The 7,501-nt window shown below is 41.4% G+C and overlaps 1 protein-coding gene and 1 pseudogene across 2 annotated transcripts in view; one reads left to right on the forward strand and one right to left on the reverse strand.

The window, feature by feature from the left end:
- The window catches only part of LOC102830724 (lysophosphatidic acid receptor 1-like), a 223,045-nt gene that overhangs the window by 160,085 nt on the left and 55,459 nt on the right, over positions 1 to 7,501 (forward strand). The window lies entirely within an intron of this gene.
- Positions 4,216 to 4,923, reverse strand: LOC102822712 (annotated as a pseudogene).

Consider the following 7,501-nt stretch of genomic DNA (forward strand, 5'->3'; position numbering starts at 1 on the left):
TATATATATATATGATGTCTGTATGTGTGTATATGATGTCTATATGTATATGGAGAGAGAGGTTTATTGTCTGACATTTGTAAAGAGGACAATGTAAAACTGCCCCTAGAGTTTCTGAAGCTGTAAATCTTTACAGAGGCAGGCAGCTTCATCTCTCTCTCTCTCTCTCAAAGTGTCTGACCTGTGCCAGCAGGACTCCTTAGTAAGTGTATGTTGTTAAGTGTCATTAACTAATTTCAGACTCAGCATCCTTGTGTATGTTTCCAAGGAGCAGCTGGTGGGTTTGAGCTACCAATCTGGCAATTACCAGTCCAGTGTTATCCTATGCGCCACATCAGGACTCCAGTATATGTAATGTATGTTGTTGTCGTTAATTGCTATCGGGTTGGATCTAGCTCATGACATCCCTATGTAGGTTTCTAAAGAACAGCTGGTGAGTTTGAGTGGCCTACCTGTGGTTCAATCGACCTGTAGTCCAGTGTTTTACCCTACAGTGCCCTAGGGAATTAATAGCCATTTAGTAGAAGCAACAACAACAACAAAAATTCCACATAAATTGAAAAAAAAAGTTTGATCTAATTCATAACCACACTTACTTAACGAAGGGAATGTATGTGCTTGCTGTGCATTGTACAGCTTATCTTAACATGGAATCATGTGAGAACCCGTCATTCTCATTCTCTGTTCCTCACTGAGGTTCATGCAGTGGTTGCTTTTATCACAGTAGACAGCATATCTCAAAGATATGACATCAGTAAAGGGATGGAATGCCATCTAATGATGAAGCTGTGCACTTCCTCAAGCTAGTTCACACAGTGTTTGACAGATGCCAAGAGTGTGTTTCTTAAATGTAAAATATTAATGGTTCTCATTGTGGGTACGTACCCCAAGGTATCCCAGGGTATACTTTGGGAACCCGGACCCTGATAAAGTCCTGGTTTCTGGTTAAATTTCTCTTTTGTTTTGTTTCCTTCTGGCCCTGTGGCTTTTCTGATTCTCTAGTTCCTGTTTTGATTTTGGGGTTCTAGTCTCTAGTTTCCTTCCTCATTTCCTACCGTCATTCTCTATCAGGCCACTAACCGTCTGGCAATAGCGTTCTCTGTAGCTGTTTCTGGACCTCTGCTGGCCATATGTATCCATGTTGGCTCTGCTGTGGATGGTGTGGTAGCTGGCTGTAGGCCGATAGATGTTGGATGCTGGATAGTTGATGGATGATGTGGTAGTTGGCTGTGTTTAGGACTGCATCTTACACTTCAGGGTCACCATTTCTAATGAAGTCAGCCTCAATGGCAGGCCCATGATGGACTAGATCTCTCAATACCTATGGCAGAGCGAGCTTTCCCTCCACAGTAGGCACCTGGCTCCACAGGTGCACTCTCTTTAACTGCAACAAAGACCACTTGTGTGCCCCGCGCAACTCTCCAGCTCCTGTTCTTGGAGTATGTGCTTGGACAATGTGTTTGCATCAGTGAAGCGTTCGCTGTGGATACTGGATTAGGCTGCTTTCTGTTGTATCCCAATTTAACACTTCTTCCTTAATTTTACAGAATGTTTTCTAAAATGCAGATAAGTCTTGCTTCATGAAAAAATACGAGAAATCCCTTAGTGCAATGCCTGCCATATAAGCACTCACTCAAAGTTGTGCCAATTCCTTTTCTTTTGCTTCTATTTTGCTTTTTTTTTATTTTAAAGCAGTACTTTGAAATTTACTTTTGAATTTGTATTAGGGATAAAGTAAGAAACACTCATTCTCAAAATGTAGCATCGTTACCGGTTTGAGAAAAATTATCCTACAATCACATAGTTAGTATTTTGCTTATATGTTCTAAGTATCTTCTTGTGATTTTATGACCCTATAGGAGGAGCTCTGGGAGCGTAGTGGTTACAAATCGGGCTGCGAACTGCAAGGTCAGCAGTTTGAAACTATCAGGTGTTCCATGGGAGAAAGATGAGGCTTTCTGCTCCCATAAAGATTTATAGCCTCGGAAACCATGTACAGGGTTGCTATGAGTCGGAACCGACTCCACAGCACATAACAACAACAACAATGCTCTAAAATACTTACTGATGAAGACCAAAGATCACAGCCTTAAGTATGGATTGCATCTCAATGTAAAGAAAACAAAAAATTCTCACCACGGGACCAATAAACAACATTATTATCAACAGAGAAAAGATAGAAGTTGTCAAAGACTTCATTCTTCTTGAAACAACCATCAACACTCATAGAAGCAGCAGTCAAGAAATCAAACAACGTATTATAGTAGAAAAATCTGCTGCACACGATCTGTTTAAAATGTTGAAAAGCAAAGATGTCAGCTTGAGGACTAAGGTGCACCTGGTCCAAGCCATGATATTTTCAATAACCTCATATGCATGTGAAAGCTGGATAGTGAATAAGGAAGACCATAGAAGAATTGATGCTTTTGAGTTATGGTGTTGGAGAAGAATATTGAAAGTGCCATGGGCTTCCAAAACAATCAACAGATCTGTGTTGGAAGAATTGCAGCCAGAGTGCTCCTTGGAGGCCAGGATGGCCAAACTTCGTCTCTTATACTTCGGACATATTGTCGAGAGAGACCAATCACTGGAGAATGATATCGTGTTTGGTAAGGTGGAGGGTCAGAGAAAAAGAGGAAGACCCCCCAGTGAGATGGATTGGCAAAGTGGCAGCATCAGTGGGCTCAAGCGTGGCAACAATTGTGAGGTTGTCCCAGGATCAGGCAGTGTTTCATTCTGTTGTGCATAGGGCCGCTATGAGTCGGTACTGACACCTGGCACCTAATAATAACACCAACAACAATGCTCTAACTCATGATTTGTAATTGTACTGCTGGCACTGCTTGTTTTTAATATTTCAGGAGTTAAAAAGGAAAGAAAGAAAAGAATAAAATATCTTTATTCTTTTTGATGTTTCTAAACAATGAAAGTTATTTCTGCTGTATTGAGAACATTTAAAAGTTATGGTGGTTATTAAGGCTATATTAGTGCATAAAGTCACAAGTGGCTCAGTGGTAGAATTCTTGCCTTTCATGTGGGAGACCTGGGTTCGATTCACAGTCAGTGTTCCTCATGTGCAGCCACCAGCTGTCTGTCAGTGGAGGCTTGCATGTTGCTATCATGCTGAACAGGTGTCAGTGGAGCTTCCAGTCTAAGAAGGACTTGGGAGGAAGGCCTAGTGATCTCTTTCCTAGTGATCAGCCAGTGAAAACCCTGTGAGTCACCATGGGCCAGTTTTCTATCAACCATGGGGATGATACAGGAACAGGTAATGTTTTGTTCTGTTGTACATGGAGTTGACCTGAGCCCGAAGCTGACTCAATGGCTGCTGTAAACAACAGTTAGTTTACAGGTAGTCCCTGGGTCATGAGTGTCCAACTTACAGACGGCTCCTATTTGCTCTTTATACAAGTTCTGTTATAACTGATGACGTGAACTAGGAACAGACCGTAAGTCTTACACTTTGGCACATTCGGCATAATTCCTGGAACAGGAAACAGTATGATATGAAGCCCTGGAATGGGACATTTGGAAGACGCATAGTGAGTCTTTTCAGGAGCTGGATGCATGAGACTGGATGATTGGAGAGATTGGAGAGCAACACACATTCAAACCGACCACCATGTTTGAGCAGGGCACTGCCCTGTTTGAGCGGGCAGTGCTACTTTGGACTGCATCCAGAATCCGAGGGCAAAAGATTTGGTTGCTATGTAATGCATCCATTGCTCCTCTTCTGAAAGAGGGAGATTAAGTTTCTAACAAGGCTTAGAGTTGTAATTTTTCCTGTTCCAGCTGTCCATTTGGTTCATCAGAACATAAATAATTTGAGTATGTTCTGATGATGTTTCCTTTGCCATGACTCACGACTGAATGGGGAAGAATGAATTTGCAGTCCTGACAAATTCTTAAATGCATAGTTATGAACAGATCTTATTTGTAGTGTCAGGATTGCCTATATAGGAATCATAACAATTTGGAAAAATACTTCCATTTGTTTGTTGTTAGAACTACATTGACTTCTTAAATTCCTGTTGAAGACTTTTATTCTGATACTGTTGATGCTTAAAGAAAATAACTTTGCCCATAAATCATGGTGGCCTGGACTTCTGACACCAAAATGTACTGGACCAACTGGGAATTAGGCCAAACTGTATTCTTTTTAGGTCGAGTCAGTTGATAAATGACACTTAACTGATTCTTTCTTTCAAATAACCTTCAACAAGAACTCACATTGATTATGCCTCAAGAGATGAGGGAGCGATGGCAATTCAGATGGCATCTCTGAAAAGATTGGTCAATTTCCTGTCCCATTACTAGTCAAATTTTTATGAAAAACCTGGGGAAAGACTGAAATTCCCCACCAATCTGAGGTTACATGCGTGTTTTTACAACATTAATTGGAAAAAACAAGAATCCCAACATGGCACCCAGTAGGCCTCCACAGATAAAATCATTGACCAAATGAGTGCTGTGAGACATTGCAGTAGGCAAATACTCCTTAATGGGGCCTAAAAGACCCCTAGAAAAGGCATTGCTGGCTCCGTTACGGAGAAGAATGGGCACCAAGCCTCAGCAATACTCTCTAATTCCATGGCACTTTAGTGCCTTGAAATCTGGCCTGATAAAGTGTTTGTAAATTTGTCATGAATGCTTGTAGTCTTGAAGCAATGTTTGAACTCTTTCCAATGGACTGAAAATTGCTTCCGTTTTCTCTGCAGCTACAGCTTCCATGCTACAAGTTGCAAACTCTAGAGTACTGACATGTTATGGAGAAGGCAAGATAAATCCTCATACAGACCAAACAGAAGTTCCTGTATAGTTGTCTTCTGCATTAATGGAGGGAAGGATTCCTTGATACAAGTTTCAGAATCTATCACTCCTCAACTGAAGCATTGCATCCCAGGTTTTGATTCCATATGGTGGTGGTTATGTGCAGTGGAGTTGGTTCCGACTCATAGTGACCCTGTACAGGGTTTCTGAGGCTGTAATTCTTTACTGGAGCAGAAAGCCTCCTCTCTTTACCGCGGAACAGCTGGCAGTTTCAAACTGCTGACCTTGAGGTTTGCAGCCCGATTCCTGACCAGTACACTACCAGAGCTCCTTGCCTTGTTTGGAATTTGCTAGGATTGGTGGCCTTTTCCAGTGAGCTTCTGAATCCATCATGTTGCTTAAGATCTTTCTTCTTCATGAAGGATTTTTTTTTTTTTTTTTTAACCTGTAATACCATCTGTGCCTGGTGTTTTGGGGGATGGTAACTTTCTGATAACTTTCCCAATTTCTTCCATTGTTATTGATATGTTAGATTCTCTCTTATGGAGTCAGTTTTGATAACTAGATTTCTTGTGTGACGATTTGTTCAGTTTCAGAGTGAAGCAATGTTAACGTCATAAAAAATAGTCAGAAAGTCCTACAGGGTTTCTAAGGCTGTAAATCTTTACAGAAGCCAACCGCCACATCTTTCTCTTGCAAAGTGGCTGGTGAGTTTGAACTGCTGACCTTTTGGTTAGCAGGGTGTGCTTTAACCATTGTACCACCAGGGTTCCCATGGCCACTGGCATCCTGGCCCCATGCCTGTTTTCCACCCACCCGCAGGTCAGTGAGCAAGTCCTACAATGACTTCCTATTGACATGATTAAGTTCCTAATACCAGTTTACTGTGCAAAGATCAGCATTATGTGACAGTGGAGGATGACCACATCAGATCACAAAATGTAGGATGACTGCATCATTATTTCTTAACTGCCAAATTACACCATTACATAACTACTAATCCACTGAGAATCATGGCCCAGCCAAGTTCACACATAACCTTAACCATCACAGGCAGCATTATTTTTGCTTTGCACCTTGGCCTTCATTTGTTCTTGTTGTTGTTAAGTGCTGACAAGTCAGTTCCAATCTGTAGCTACCCTGTATAGTGTTTACAAGGAGCAGCTGGTGAGCTTGAACCACTGACCTTTTCAGTACAAACCAACTTTTCAGTCCAGCGCAGTAACCACAACACCACACCATTACTCCAGATAAATGCCATTAATGCACAAAATAGATGGAGAACAGATTTTTACTGTTCTTGTAAATGTGAAATGTCAGATAATGAGATAGTTGGTAAGTGCAGGTAGGTATAATCTCAAGAGAAAATTGTTGGGGGCCTTAGATATACCTCATATTAAAAAAAAACAAACACTGTATTCACCACTCCAAAAAAAAAAAAAAAAATCATACGAAAATCGCTCATTTTAGCTTCCAATCAACAAGAAGAATGCTTCAGAAAACAGACAAACTTTTCCTCCCTTCATTCTTCCTTTTCCAAGTGTTCACATGCCTCGCCCTTTCTCTCGTACTACCACCACTGCTACCTAACCACTTTCTGGGGCACAGAGGCATGGAAATATCTCATCATGGTATAATTTTGCACATGGCAGAGGGAACATGCTATTATAGAACTGATCTCAGCTGAGTAGCCTGGCCTTAGATGATGTTTTGATCTCAGTGTTAAAATGGAAATGAAACTTTGGCTCTGTCTTTCAGGTCTGTAGGAAGTTTGCTGGTTCCATCTTGTTTGATAGTTTTTTTGTTTTTTTTTCCGTGCCCAAATAGCAGGTTAGGAGAGAACAAATAGTCATGTGGCTTTGAGGTTGAAGGCATTGACTTGAATGTGCTGAGTCACTGTAGCAATTGAAATATGTTGCATGACTGTCTGGTGACTGATGAGAAAATTGGGAAAGCCACAGGCTGGGTCAGGCTAAACATTTCCTGACCTAACAAAGGTAGGTTTCTTTGGGTAAGCAAACACCGAACCCTACAATGACAATGCGTGACATTCCTCTAGCCAAAAATGATTGATGTACATGGGAGAGCAGCTCTAGGTAAGTACCAGGAACACTTCGTTGTTTTATTGTTGTTAAGTGTAATCGAATCGGTTCTGATTCATAGCGACCCTGTATAGGGTTTCTGAGGAGTGGCTGGTGAGCTTGAACAGCTGACCTTGTGATTGAAACTGACCTTGCAGTCCAGTGCTTACCCTACAGTGCCATACCAGGAACTCTTGATGCAAAATATTATTAGGGCATCTTCTCACTAAGTGAGAAGACTAGGAAACCATAGTTAAAGTCAGTAGTATGAGATGGGAAGTTGACAAATAAGTCTGAAGGTTCCATTGTACTTATTCAGCTGAGTTAATATTATAAGGTACTGTCCATGCAAGCTGACCCTCTGCCTTTGGACAGTAGTTTTATATGCTGTATAACAAATTACCACAAACTTGTTGTTGTTATTAGATGCCATAGAGTCGGTACTGACTCTTAGCGACCTTATGCACAGCAGAACAAAACACTGCCCGATCCTGGGACAACCTGACTGTTGTTGCTACGGTTGAGCACATTGATGCTGCCAACTTGGCCAACCCATCTCGCTGGGGGTTTTCTCTTTTTTCTCTGACCCTCCACCCTACCAAACATGATACTTTTTCCAGTGACTGGTCCCTCCTGACAATATGTCTGAA

The sequence above is a fragment of the Chrysochloris asiatica genome, unplaced genomic scaffold, assembly GCF_000296735.1.
Source record: "Chrysochloris asiatica unplaced genomic scaffold, ChrAsi1.0 scaffold00069, whole genome shotgun sequence".
Taxonomy (NCBI): Eukaryota; Metazoa; Chordata; class Mammalia; order Afrosoricida; family Chrysochloridae; genus Chrysochloris; species Chrysochloris asiatica.